The sequence below is a fragment of the Ochotona curzoniae genome, unplaced genomic scaffold (assembly GCF_017591425.1).
Source record: "Ochotona curzoniae isolate NIBS_2020 unplaced genomic scaffold, NIBS_Ocur_1.0 contig_1274, whole genome shotgun sequence".
NCBI lineage: Eukaryota > Metazoa > Chordata > Mammalia > Lagomorpha > Ochotonidae > Ochotona > Ochotona curzoniae.
In genome coordinates this window covers 28,360,164-28,375,961 of record NW_024465023.1, presented here as the reverse complement: position 1 = coordinate 28,375,961, position 15,798 = coordinate 28,360,164, and the positions used below count along the sequence as shown (strand labels likewise).

The following is a 15,798-nucleotide window of genomic DNA, read 5'->3' as shown; positions in this document are numbered from 1 at the left end:
AAGAATGATGTACTGTCTTATAAATAATACAATTCAGTGAATACAATATAACTCTCCACATACCAAATAGTGTGGTATCCATGCAGTTTTTATACTCTGACTATACTATTAACTTCCACGCATGAGAAAAGTATGTGGTACTTGTCTTTCTGTGCTGGCTTATTCCATTTAGCATAATGATCTCCAATTACATCCATGTTGTTATAAATGTCAGGATTTCATTCTTTTTATGGCCAAATAATATTCCAGTATATGTATATTTATTACATTTTCTTTATCCATTCACCAGTTGACAGACATTTAGGTTGATTCTATATCTTTGCTGTTTCAAACTGCCCTACTGTAAACATGGGAATACAGGTATCTTTTTCTATGTTGACTTCCTTTCCTTTGTATATATGCCCAGCAGTGGGAGGGCTGGATCATAGAACAAATCCAGTTTTCGTTTTTTGAGGAATCTCCATGCTGTTTTCCACAATGGTTGTACTAATTTACATTCCCACCAATGGTTTCTAAGAGTATAGATCTGACACCAAACTCCATGCCCTTTCCAGATATGACACTTAAAACCAGTTCTAGTTTCTTGAGGCTATGAGTTATATTGTCTTGTCTTGTATGGAACATAAGGTTGTTACCTAGCTGTGCACATTGTGCCAATAACTAAGGAGTATGAACAGACCCAATCCCTCCTATATTTTACTTCTTAAGAATGTGTGTGCCAAAGAATGACCTATGATCAAAGTCTGTTTATTCATGTAGAGAAAGCACTTTCATTAAGTTTGAAATAAAAAGTCTAAATGAAAAAAAAAAAAAAGAATGACTCTTCTTGGGCCATTGAATTTTCTATGACAATAACTGCTCTTTTAAAGGATTTAGTTTCCTGAATTGGACTTTAGTCTATTATGATAGATTATTTATGGCACGTATTTTAAAGCTATTATTGACGGCAGTGTGTGGTATAATTTTCTCTTTGTAGAGCTTCTCAAGAATAATCTCTTCATGCTATTGCTGTCAACAAGAGATATATTTTTTGTTGTGTATTGACTGCCACAAATTTAACATCCAAATTTGTAGCCCGTAATTGGGAAGTTCATATCATGGCATTCATTTTGTACATTTGCTTGATTGTCCATGATTTCTCTTAGCTTTATTTTTCTCAGTGCATATTTTTAGTTGTTGAATTTCTATTTTATTGCATAATTGTAATTAATACTCAAATGTTAACAAAGAAATTATATTCATTAAGAAAGAATCTCTAGGGACTGTAAAAATATGAAATATTATTTCTGAAGAAAATTCAGTTTCTATTCTGTGATGATGTAACAGAAATCAATTTAAACAATGTTGTGGGTTATTTCTTGTACAATGGATATTAAATATTTTTTTTCATGAATTAGGATAAGGAAATAAGTCCTTGGGGCAGAAAATCATAACTGAAATATAAAACTATTAAAATGCTATATTGAGACATGTATTATTACTACATGAAAATTTAGAATGAGCAGTCAATATCCCAGTTCTCTGTCTCGGTTCAACTATAGTGATTTCTGCTACCAGATTGGATATCATAAGGTTTGCAATAGTAGAAGTGACATGCTAAAAGGAAAAAAAAAACGCTATATACACTAATATTTGGAGATTTTTTTGTTAAACATCTTGATCCCTTCATGATCACAAAGCAGTGAAGGCCACTGGTAAATATATGTTGCCATATAAACAACTTTCAATGATTTGTTACCATTTTAAATAGTAATGGATACACAAGAATTGCCAGATACTTGCAAAAGTTCTCTAATAGGGTTCTAAACTGGATAACACCTGTTTTCCCATATCACAATTTCAACAGTTAGCTAACATCCGGTGAAATTGCCAGGAAGGTAGTCCATATTATCAGCTGTAACCTCATACATAAATACAATTGATTTTAGCTCATGATCCTAAACATTAGAGAAAGAACACTGATTTGGGTTAAGAAAACCTTTTGTTTTAATTTTCATGCTAAATCATTATAAATGTGGAAACTTAGGCATATTAAATTCGTAAGCTGGTTCTTTAGCCTGAGCACAGATAACAAAGCATAAAGCATAGAATGTATTTGCCATTACTTAAAGTGGATCGATATACCATCCAACAAGACTGATAAATGTAAACAAGAAGGCAAGGAAGGGAAAGCCACATTGAAAATATGTTAGGAAAGTTGTTACCCAGTTTTATCAAATTGTTCCCAAGGGAGCAAGGTCAACAGCATAAGACCCTTCATTGGAGGGCTTTCCTATTAACCCTGTTAGTCAAAAGCTTCCCCCGCCTTTCTGATTCCAAAATCATCAGCTTCATTCAAGCTTCCAAATGTATTGTAAGTAATACAGAGATGATGAAAAATATGTGGGAGGATGTATGAAGGGTATTTGGAAATACTCCAGCATTTTATATAAGTTACTTGAACATCTTCAGAGTATGATATCTGTATGGGATTCTAAAACCAATCCCCCGTGAGTACTGAAGGACGACGGTATTCTGTATGATTATCATAACTTAAATTCTTTCTGAAATACGCAACTTATGATAAAGGGTTGAATGGAGATTGTTTATATTGGCAGTGACCCCAAACCAAGAAACAATAGGAAAGAGTCCGTATGGATTCTAGAGTTGTTCGTCTTTAAAATGAACTGAGTTTCATACTGGTGGGAAGACCTTCTTCAGAGAGCTCTGTAGAAAATACCTCAGTATTGTACAACATGTCTGCCAAAAAATAAAGATGCAGAGTTTATCAGTTGTCTCCAATCTATTCTCCCACTGGCCAAAGGTTGCTCTTTGGAGTATTAACTCTTTTGTATTACCAAGATTTTGGAGACATCTCCTGCAAAAAAGTGAAAGTTGTGCAACTGAGATCAAGACAGAAAAATAACCTTGAAAAATTTTTTGGAATTCTGAGAAGAAAAATGAGTCCTCTACATGGCAATAGAAAAACTTGGAAATGTTTTGGATCACATATAATAATCTAACAGTGACTAAAGGCAAAATTTATAAAAAGCAAAATAATTTCAAACAGTAGATATATACCATTTGGGTAAAAAAGAAATACACTTATGCTGAGGAAAGTAACTTGAAGAAATATCCCAAAGACTTCACTTTGATTGACTTTAGAAGGAGCAAATTTTAGGGACATTAACTGAGTTATGTTTATGTAATAGTTAAATACATCATAGCAAGCATGCATACATTTCGTGATCAGGAAAAATTGAATAACATCCATAGAAATGCAAGAATAGCAACACAACACAAAAATCTATATAAAAAACAAACATTTCTGACAAATGAGTAGAAGTTTAAAATAGGTAAGGGGTATAGTGTTCATAGTCAACCACTAACTAATACAAAGACTCAGTGAAATCTTTTCAATGCCAGGTTTGTTTAAAAATCTGATGTAATATATTAATAGTCCTTGATAATTTCTTCATTTAAACCATTGATATACAAATAAATATATGTGTATTTTTATTTTCCTTTAAAAAGGAAAAAAAGAGCAGCCCTCACATTACTAGACAGTTAATGGTAGCTTGAGATTTCCCTCCGCACATCAACTGTCTTCGTCCAGGCCCTACCCCTTAATCTTTATATCACTCATGAAGATTTCCTATATCTGAGGAATTCCTCAAGAAAATGCAAGCGTCAAAGTGCCCTTCGGTAACTGAGTGCAGTGAGATAGAAAGATGGGGAACTTTGTGAGATGTTCTATGTAAATGTACATCCCACATGGGTGTCAGTTCTAGTTCCAGCTGTTCACTTCCTATCCAGCTCCCTGCTTATGGACTGGGAAAGCAGTGGATGATGGCCCAAGGCCTTGGGTCCCTTTAACTAGAAAGAAGCTCCTGGCTGCTGGCTCCTGGCTTCAGATCAGCTCAGCTCCTGCCATTGTGACCACTTGGGGAGTGAACCAACAGGCGGGAAGCATCTCTCTCTCTCCATCTCTCCTCTCAGTAAATCTGCATTTCAAATAAAAAGCAATAAATCTGAAAAAAATTAAAAGAAAAAAATTTTAAAAACAGGAGCAGGTGCCTTGTTTATATTAGGAAAGAGTCCATCCCTAAGAAGTGTATGTGCTAGGAAAATTTGTTTAATATTCTCAATAATAGTCAAATATGCCTGTATTTAAAAAAAATAGCACACCACAAAAAAAGACTGAATGGCTGAACCGAGAGTAAAAACATCTAAGTCATGTGAAATTAACAACTCTGAAATAGAAATTAAATCATGCTGACAACAGGGAAAAGCAAATTGGAAGTTACAGAAAACTGAAACAATCAGACACAGAAAGAATTTTAATATTAATCAAATGTTTAATAAATTAAAAGGCAAAGAGAAAGTGAAGATAAAAGGTGGAGAGGATAGGTTGTTGTCTGTGCACCTTTAACTAGTTATTGCTCTGAAGAAAAAAAAGCAGTGAGAAACAAAGGATATCATTAGAGTAATTAGGATGCCAGAAAGCAACAAAAAGTTGTTTTCAGATCAAAAAACAGCCACTGAAGTGTCTTTTTGTGAAATGTATTTGAACATAAATAAAGCTGAATTTCAGAAAAGAAAGGACAGGATAGCAAAGGACTATAGGAAAGCAGCAAAACCAAAGATGTTAAGAGGTAAAAATATCAAAGAGTACTAATAACTGTTTTTAAAATGGAAGTTGTTACAGATAAAAAGATAATGATAAAAGAACTCAAAAAATAATGCACATACCATAGGCTTTATGTATTTTTAATTTTAAAGACAGTCTTGAATTAAATTACAAGGACTATCATTATTTTCCACTTTCAGATATTCTCAGGTAATTGAGAAGGTAGTCCTTAAAAATAATAGTGAAATACAAAATTTCAACTGTCAGTTCATACACATGAATGCTCACAGGCCTAGATCCACGTACAAATTTAAACCCATCTAATGCTGTTGGGAAGTTGGAAGCAATAGAACTTTGCTGCCTGGTATCTGTGTGAACCATTTCTCAAAGATCAGTTTTAACTAATTTCAAGGCACAAAATTGTTACCACTAACATTTGTGTAGCATTTACAATATGCATCAGGCACTATGTTTCAAAATTTTGTTTTTTATCAGTATCTCCTGTTGTACTATATACAAATGACTTTGTGCTCATAAGAACCGTGTAAGTATTACTACCATTACCTCTATTTTTCAAATGAAGAAACCGAAGCACAGAGAGGCTAGGTGACTTTCCTGAAGTGACACAATTAAGAAGGATTTAAGGTAAAGTTTGAACTCAATCTGGCTCCAGGATTTCTATTGCTGTAACCTTTTGGGGGATCTAGTCTAAAAATAAATTATAGAACACAGTAATATTTTCTGCATAAGACTTTTGTAGCCACATTATATAGAATACTGAAAATAGGAAATAATAGAATAATATTTTAGTAAACTATGGCACAGTCACAGGATGAAGTATTTGCTATTCACTATCTGAAATAGTTACTATCTGAAATTGTTTTGCAAATATGCTGTATTCATGAATATGCCTAAGTATTCATGTGCCAATATTAAAAGATTCTAAATGAGAATGTCAAATAAAAAACAAATTAAAGGAGCTATATATGCAGGATGAATCACTACTATTGAAAAACTAAATATATTCTATAAGATTAATTTGCTTAGTAAGATATAGCTGATTTACTCTTTGAAGCATAATCCCATTTTTAAATAGTTTATATTGCCTTCATAATAAAATGTGTATTTTATGATTAAAAAAAGTATGCATTCTGGTACTTACAAAGGCTTCTAACATAATTTTATATGACAGGATGAAATAGTCAAAAATGACTTTTTCAGTCCTTGGATTCAATTATCTGTTCACTTCTCTCTAAAATTTAGAGAGTTGTTTCTGCTTAAAATTAGAAAATAGTAGGCTGTGAGAATGTAAAAGCCTGATGGGAAAGGAAATTGTAGTTTCAGACAGAGAAACTGATATGAAATGTGAGAATGACTAAAAGGAGACTGACTGAACAGCTTGAATTTCCTTGGAACTAGCCTTTAAATATAATAAAGCAGATGACAGCATAATCACAAAGGACAAAAGGCAATGTAGATAAACAATGTGCTAAATGTACTATATAGCTGAGTGATTATTTACTGGAGATAAATAATATATTTCACCACTATTGATCTGAAATCTTGCAATTAGGCTGATTCCCAGATTGTGCATTCTCTGACATTTTGAGAACCACCTGTCTGCCTGCACAAATCCGTTTATTTGGTTAATTGGTGACAGATAATCTGGAGTTCTTTTCAGTTCTGCGGCTGCTTTCTTCTCACTCCCACCGTTCACTGCTGTCACTGAATTTGAAGAGAGGCCGTTTCAGACCTCATGCTTCATCAAACTTCCCCTGCTTCCTGCAGCCCTGCTGCTCTCTAGTTGTCAACTTTGATAAAGTCAGGGAATCCCAGGCCAAACACAATCATTAGCATCACCATGCTTAAATCAGGTTCTAAGCTCACATGCATTACTCAGCAATGTGGCCTGATATATGCCATTTGTTTTGTATTAGCAAAATTTGTATTGTAAATTACAAATACAATGAATACCCATTCTTTTATGTTTCCTGTTAAACTTCCCTTTTAACTGTTATGAATAGATGTTATCTTATCTCTCCTCTCCTTGCTTCCACCTGGCCAGCACTGGCTATCATCGGCCTTTGTACTTTTGCACTTGTGCTGGCTTGTCTCTCTCTCTTTGCATTTCAAATCATTTTTTTAGAAGATGCATATTTATATTTTCAGTTCATGTGACCCTTGCTTCTTCTACTCCTTCACTCTCTTTGTAGTCAACCAAAAGAAGGATGCAATATTACTAAAAGAGTTGTTGGTTTCTTGAGTATTAGATTGTTTGGACTTTCATAATTTGTTGGCTAATTGCATTGGTGATTATTTTAGCTGTAAGTTAACTTCCTCATAAGCAGTCTCCCATACAGGAAAGAAGAAAGGACAAATCCAGATATAATATAGTAGAAATTCGGAATCTTTGTCTTCCCTGGGCCAAGGGAAAATGTGTATATAACAAAGGAAAGATGGCCAATGTGAGCAATTAAAATAATCCTTCTTGTTATGATTTAGGTAGACAATATGTAAGCACGTAAGGGAGACTGATTATGGTTTTTCTTGTTAACACTGTGTTTATTCAATATGCTATGCTTTGGAAAATGTTGCATATTCAGATCCTGAGGGTATACTCATTTATTTTTATTGTAGACTCAAATCAGGACACAGTCTGAGGGTTCAATGACTTGATATACCCTGGCTCCATTCTCAGTTTGCCATTTGAGAATAAGTTAGATTAGTCTTTCTGATTAAGTTAGGAGAATGGCACACCTGTGATTTCTAAGGTTGAAATACCATAAGTCTTTGGTTAAAACCACATACCCTAACTGCTAAAGTCCTCACTTTGTGCGTCCCAGGATCCTATATGGACGCCGGTTCTAATCCCAGCAGCCCCACTTCCCATCCAGCTCCCTGACTGTGACCTGGGAAAGCAGTCGAGGATGGCCCAAAGCCTTGGGAACCTGCACCCGCATGGGAGATCCAGAAGAAGTTCCTGGCTCCTGGCTTTGGATCAGCTCAGCTCCAGCCATTGCGGCCACTTGGGGAGTCAATTGTTGGACAGATCTTCCTGTTTGTCTCTTGTCCTCTCTGTATATCTGACTTTGCAATAAAAATAAATCTTTTTTTAAAAAGCAGTAAGACCGCAAGAGTGATGAATCAGAGGACTGTGTATCTTAACACTAATTTAAAACAGTGGATTATTATGTAACCATTTTTCAAGGATAGTATAAATTTTTTAAAGTGCAGTGGTAGTCACTGCAAATGTATTGATTTTTTTTTTTACAAGATAATCTAAAACCATGCCCTAGGACTGAGACACAGCACTCACACTAGCACATCTTAGGATTCAAGGTCCTTCCCAAGGCTAGGGATATGAGGTTACCTAGGCAAGAGCTAGCCCATGTGTACAAAGCTAACAGGAAACAGCCTTTCAGAATGTAAATTATGCTAGTGGGAGTAAACACTGCAAACTGAGGTGCTGCTGTGGGTAAGATACCTGAAGAGGGTGATGAGATAGGTTCAAGATTTTCCCCTAAACCCAGGCTGCAGAGTCAGTGAGGCACTACGTGATATGGGGATTCTGGCTGGGTCAGAGCACCACCAAATTCCCCATACATGTGTGTCACTGATGGAGAGTTCTTTCAATAGAAAGAGAAAATAAGCAGACCAATAGAACCTGGAAAAGAAGCGTACTGTCCCCCCTTACTGTGTCCCTCCAGTGCCCTCTACTGACCAAAATACAACATTGTGCATATTTTAAGGTCACATTCCATTACTAGAGAATAAGCACAAAAGAATAAATGTTGGTGCTTGCAACATGCACAACTAACACAGTACACTTACCTGTTAAGTAGACAATCCCATGCATAGAACTTTCAAATTCCTTAACTGGTGAAGACTGTTCCCAAGTCTCCCCTATTTAGTCCCTATTTTGTCGTAAAGCATGTGTGTATAGTGCCTGAATTTTGATTTTTCCAGGGGTTCTTCCAATAATAAATAATGAACTACTTCAAAACTGTTACTTGTATTCGAATATAAAGTGAAAGTGAAATTAGTTTTTTTTCTTTTTTTAATTTACTCCAAAGAAACATTGACATGGGGGAGCTAGGAGGAGGCAAGAAAAAAATGGGGAAAAAATAGCTTGTGCATATTTTTTTAAAAGATTTATTTATTTATTGGAAAGTCAGATATACAGAGAGGAGGAGAGACAGAGAGGAAGATCTTCTATGTGATGATTCACTCCCCAAGTGAGCACAATGGCCGATGCTATGCTGATCCGAAGCCAGGATCCAGGAACTTCTTCCGGGTCTCCCATAGGGGTGCAGGGTCCCAAGGCTTTGGACCGTCCTCGACTGCTTTCCCAGGCCACAAGCAGGGAGCAAAATGGGAAGTGGAGCTGCTAGCATTAGAACCAGCGCCCATATGGGATCCCGGTGCGTTCAAGGTGAGGACTTTAGCTGCTAAGCCACGCCGCCGGGCCCCTGTGCATATTTGATTCCCAAATATCCACAACAGCTTAAGAGTTGGCTGGGCCACAGCTGTTAGCTAGGAACTCAACATAGGTCTCCACTTAAGTGGCAGGGGTCAAATGAAGAGAGCTATCCCTGCTGCCACCTAGGTGCATGTTAGCAAGAAGCTGAAATCAAGTTCAGCTTGAATTCAAACCCAGGTATCCCAATATGAGATGCACACATCCTAACTGGTATCACAAGTGTTAGGGCAAATACTCACCCTAAATTAAATCATCCTTCTGATAAGCTACATTTTAGTTAAGCAACGGATAAATCCGTAAGCCTGGAAAGTTGCATGTCCTCTAGTAGGTGATCTCTGTGTTGGGATCCACCAATAAACGAATAAGCCAGCAGGAAAATAGAATGGAGATTTTGTGATACTTTGTTCTGGTTTCAGTATTTAACTATCAGAAATGAGAATAAAAATCCTGGATATGTACACCTTAGCAAGTTTGAATCAGGATTCAAATAGGATTCTTCCTAGGGATCCAAGGTTGTATCAACATACAGAAATCAGTAAGATCAGTATGATCATCTCAGTAGATGTTGGGATGGTATTTGATAAAATCCAACCTCCCTTCATGATGAAAGTTCTAAATTAGATATAGAAGGAAAGTACTTCAAAATATAAATTAATATATATGTAAGCAGCTAACTCATACTGAATGCAGAAAAGCTAAACGAGAGGACAAGGATGCCCACTTTAACGACTCATCCAATGTAGTGCTAGAAGCCTAGCCACAGTGATTGGGCATGAGAAAGAAATGAAGGGCATCCAAATTGGAAAAGAAAAACTTAAATTGTTACTGCTTGATGATTGTTACCTTACATATAAACCCCAAAATCACAGGAAGCAACAGTAGAAAATGTAGACAACAAAAATAGACAAAGACAAAGGGGCTTTTAAAAGTGATAAGACAGCCTAAGAAATAAGAAAAATTATTTGCAAACCGTACATCTGAAAGACACTAATGATACTCAGCATCTGTGCTTGTTAACATTCTAAGATGGATCCTAAAATCCCTGATCCCTAGTGTATAACCACTGTTTAAGATGTGATTGAGACCAGTTAATATGACAGATTACTATCACATAATTAATATTTGCCCAATGACAAAGGTTAACGGATTTTACAGATATTTTTAAGTTTATTTTGAAGGGAGGGATGAAAAATGCTTGGAACTTGCAAATTTTAATTGTTTTTAATGTTTATGTTTAACAGACATAAATACTGCACATACATACCTGTAGGATAGTATGTGGAGATTAATTATATGTCATGTGTTGTGTAATATTCTGTGCACCTACTGGATATTGTTTCCTAATTCTTTCTCCAGATCAGGGAAATTTTCCCTTATTATATCATTAGATACATGTTTAAACCCAGCTTCTCTTTCTGTACCTTCTGCAACTCCCATAACTCTTAGATTTGGCCTTTTAATAACGTTTCTTAATTTTTGAATACCTTTTTTTTAGCTTGAACCAGCTCTGCTTCCAGTTTTTTTTTATTGTTTCCCCATTGTGACAAGAAATATCTTCCAAATATGAGATTCTTTCTTCTGCTTCATTCATTCTGTTGAGACTTTCCACTGAATTTGTAATTTGTGCTATTGCATCCTTCATTTCCAATAATTTGGCTTGATTTTGTTTCAGTGTTGCTATTTCCTGTGACATAATCCTTAAATTCTTTGAACTCCTATATGTGCATGTAGTTGTTAAGAAGCTTTGTAATGAGTTTCTGAATTCTGTATCCCTTATTTCCTCAATGTGTTCTTCAATTAACTCTGAGGTTGGCAAAGAGTTTTGCTCCTTTCCAGGGGAGTCTTCAGTAGTATTAATTTTGCCTCTGTCTCTTCTTTTGCTCTTGATCATTGTATTTCTGGTTAGCAGATTCTTCTCCTTGGGGCAGGTTTCTAAGCTGTGTCACCCACAGATCTGCCATTCAATTTTATTGATTGTGGTTGGTAAATGATTTTTTGTTTGCAGTCATTTGTGCCACTCCCTCCAGCAAGTTTCAGATCTGGGCTCTTATGTTAGACTTCCAACATTATCTCTGTAGCCCCAGCTCCTTCCTCTGCACTCTGCCCCTCCTATGATGCTGTGCTGAGGATGCACTGTTCTCCGTACAGCCTTTCTCCCACTTGCAGTTCTAGCAGTTCCCAGGATTAGGGAGACACCAGGTGTCCTTAATAACTAGATTGTTGATGGTTCTGATCTTGCTGGATCCTGCTGGCTGTTAGGTCTGAGGACACATAGACCTAGTTTGAGTCATAAAATGCCAAAGTCGGTATATTTTCGATGTGGGACCAGTGCAATGCACTGAACTGGAAGTGAGTTTGCTCCCAACTCAGTGCATATGCAGTTCACTGTTGTCCCTCCAGTCTCAAAGTCTTTGCCACCCCGTATAAAATGGCACCTTAATGTGCCACTCATGGAGTTCTTGATCTGCTGGCCATTAGGTCTGGGGTCTACCCAGACCTATTTTGAGTGGAACCTGAAGGATGTCATGTCATTGCAATTCACTGATCCCGAAATGGGTCCACTGCATGCACAGTCTTGTCCATAGCCTTTACTTACCTACACAAGATGGCAGCTGATTTGGCTCTACTGGGGGGTCTGGGCTGTGAAAACCACCCTATTCCCACATTACCTGTTTGTAATTTGCTGCTCTGTCTCTGCTCCTGGTCAAATCAGACAAACCAGCAGGACGGGCAGCTATTTGTCTGGGTTCACCTCCTGAGTTCCCAGTGAACTTCCCTTCCCACCTAGTTGCTGGTGGAGTTCTGGCCACCAGTGCAGTTAAGATCACCACTGGTTGAATGCTGCTGCAATGTATTGTCATTGCAGTAGCACCCCGTTGTCTATGCTGCTTTCCTGTATCCATCAGTCTCCAAGTGTCCCTCTGCTGTTTGTCTGTCCTCTCCTATTTTCTTGAATGTGCCCTCTGCTTCACCCTGGCTAATGTTTCTCTGTTTAAACGTGTCCTTACCCTATTGTGCTATCTTAATTCTCCTTAAACATGTTATGTAACATTCATCTAACACAGATAAGATTTTAAACAATACAAAATGATTTTGATCAAAAACAAAAATTGAGACCTAAGGATTTAAATAGAGGTACACAATAGTGATTAAGAATTCAAGTCCTTCTGTTGAGTCACTGACCTTGTTCTTCAGCCTTGTTGTTTCATCTGTTTAGCTGCCTGTGATAATGAGCTACTTCAAGAAGTTTATATAAGGATAAATGAGATAATGAGTTGAAAGTATTTAGCATTATACTAGATATATGACAGGTGCTCTACATATTATATCAATTGATAATGATATTAAGTTATAAATTATTTTTCTTGCTATATAATAGGTTTTGATCCTATAATAATACACTTATATAATATAATAACAAATAATATTATGTTTTAAGATAACAATGCAAACACCTCACATGATTTCACTGAATGAAAAAGACTGACCAAATTTGCCTTTTGCTACAGTATTATTATGAAAGAACTTCCCTGGAACTTTTGCAGATGCTTAATGTGAGTTACCTGTAGTGGCTTGATATATGATGCAGCAATGAGTATAGAATTAATATATACAGCAAAGCTATTTTATATCATTTCTAATGGCATGTTTAGTTAAGTGCCCAAATGCTACAATGAAATGTTCTAGTATATTATCTATAAAGCAGGCAGCAAAGTTATAATGAAGCTTCTTTTCTAATTCTATTTTTTCTCAAGATCTTTAATCTGTTAAATCCTGATAGCTTTTCTGGTAAAGTCAATGTTTTGTTCACCTTTTGTATTCCCAGCAGCAACCAGCACATAGCAGGCATTTGGCAAATATAATTACTCCAGAAGAATCTGAAAACATGCATTACAACTTAATGTGGTGGATTTAGTTGGTATTTTCTTTGTACTAGAATATCTGTTGTCTAGAATTTTGTCTTTCCTCCTTCTGCTTCACTTTGAAATTCTACAATATTTGAATCAGAGGGCTGCTATTGCTCACTACTGTGTGTTGTATGAGACCATGACTTTTGTCATTTATGCATCTCAAGCGATGTATATACATCACTTACTTCCTGATTTATTTATACATTGAACACTTTTGACATATTCTTCAGTTTTAGGAACCACAAAAGATTCATTTCAACATATTGATATTTGTAACCTTCATATTAACATGCTTTCCAAGAATCCTGTATAAATACCTTTCAGAATTCATAATGTGATCCCTTAAATTGAGATACAGAGAAATTGAGAATGAAAACTTGGCCAACTAGAAAATAGTTAGAAGATTTAAAGTATCTTTCTTCCTATCAAACATAAAAATTTTAAATGCAACTAGTTTTTTTTTATATGTGCTGTCATTTGTGCTATCCTTTATGACTGCTTATGAATATTTTCAAGAAAGTAAAGCACATATACACACAGAAAATGGGATCCCAAGAGAAGCTACATATTTTGTTAGGCCCAGGACAAGGTGTAAATACCAAGCCACTTGTTCAAAAGCAATTAGGAATTCCAAGGTAGCAGCAGCAACAGCAGGCTATAAAACACAGTGTAGGTCCTTTTGTGACTGTACAGGTCATATTCATAAAAAATGGACCTATTGGGTTTCCTGTTTTGGGGAAGTGGTCTGCCTGTTGGTACATTGCATAGAGGCTCTTGGGGATAAAAACCTTCATCATGTAAGAAAATGTCGAGATGCTAACATCAAAGAAAGAAAAGATGTGAAATCCCCATCATGACAATGTAGCTGGATTGGCCATTGTGATTATTGATCAATGTAAGATGATTAGTAAGGTTATGAAATTAAGAACAATTAAGTAATTCATCCCATGAGGAAGGCCTGAACCCACACAATAGGAGAAAAGTAAACATTTATTTAGTGTTTTAGGGTAGGAGTTATATTGGACTCATTAATACACTATCATGTTATTTCATTTTATCCCTGAGCAAACAGCTTCAAGGATACAGAATAGCATAATTACAGACACAAAAGGTGTTGGCAATGAGGTAATTTCCCACAAATGTCTTCAGATGAAGCCTTTGTTCTTTCCATGAGTAATGGTATTGTATGGCTATTATGTGTCTTTGAGGGGATGATAACCACAAGTAAAAGCATGGCCTTGAGAAGCAGATGTGGAAAGCACAATGTGATGACAGAAACTTTAGTCTAGCAATGTCTGTGAGTAAGAGAAGCTTAGATCTGCACAGTCTGAGGTCATGGGACAAGGACAATTCAGCAAATAGAGACTATCCTGACCAGGTAAAGGAAACTGTCTCCCTTACAGTATACCAATACAGTGATCACAGAACATGTTGGTGAAAGGAGGTAACATCTTGATTGTTGCAGAATAATAACTCCCCCTAAAGTAGAGGTTAAAAACTTCTTAAAGAATAAAAGCTAGGTTTCAGTATGTACAATGTGCTTCTGCAAAGCATTGGAAGGCCAGCATATTTCAAGGCAACTATGTGCTGAATTTCATATCCTACTTTCTTCAAGATATTGCTATGTCCAAGTATTAACCATATCTTTAAGTATATAAAGTATATTTTAAATCTGTCATTTTCTGTAAGCATGAATGGGCTTAGTTGACTAAAGCACTAGGTTTCTGTCCTTAGTCAAGCTATTTTTCTTAACTCATTTCCTCTTCACATTTAACTCACACTAATTGATTGCCTTTAATGTTCTGTATTCTCTCTACCTGGTATAGATAGCAGGCGTTAGGACGAAGAGAAGAAAACAGATGAGTTGAGCATAGTTTATGCTTCAAAAGGGTTCAGAATAAGATATCTGTCATACAGTTTCATAATGTGCATAGAATACTGTGAAAGCAAGACCAAGGAAGTACCAAAATTTGTCTGTAAGAGATAGGAAACATGCAAATATAATTTGAATGGAAAAGTCTAGACAGATAAGTAGGAAAGAGTTCACTAAGTAACTGTAGGAGATTTAACTTTCTGGACACTGGTCAATTTTTTTTCTTAACTTTCCTATTCCTAAAAGGCATAAATATTTTTTCATATTAATTTAGTTCAACTTGATGACTCTCAAGAGATTCTCAAATTAATAAGATTGTTCAGAGACAATCATTTCAGGTATGATAAAAGAAATACGAGTAACATATAATGAAACTTTAATGAATATTCTACCATACAAGGACAGTCCAAAAGGGTTTGTCAAAAATGAAATTGAAAGATGAATTTATTTAGGTCCAAATACATTTGAAAATTCATGCATTTGTTTTTCAAAGCATGCGATTTTTTGCTGAACTTTTTAAAGACTGTATACTTATATCCATAAATATAATTCACATTTTTATGTGAATGTGTTCATTCTTTTTATCTGAAAATAATTTTGCACAGATTTTTTAAAGACATGTTTATTTGAAAAACTGGCCAATAGAACAATCTTCCATCTTGTGATTTATTCCCGAAATGACCACAACAGCTATGTCTAGGCCAGTAGGAAATTGGGAGCCAAGAACTCAGCCAGATCTCCAGCATGAGTGGCAGAGACCCAAGTCTTTGAGCCATCTGCTGCTGCCTTCTCAGGAGCATTAGCAGGAAGTTGGATCTGAAGTGGAGTGCTTGGGACTTGAACTAGTACTCAAATATGGGATGCTGGCATTACAAATAGTAACATAACCCACTGTGCCATAATGCCAACCTGTTCAAACAGATTT

At 35.9% G+C, this 15,798-nt stretch overlaps 1 protein-coding gene across 6 annotated transcripts in view; it reads left to right on the top strand.

Moving 5' to 3' along the window:
- The window catches only part of CNKSR2 (connector enhancer of kinase suppressor of Ras 2), a 232,610-nt gene that overhangs the window by 80,918 nt on the left and 135,894 nt on the right, over positions 1 to 15,798 (top strand). The gene's annotated exons all lie outside the window — the stretch shown is intronic.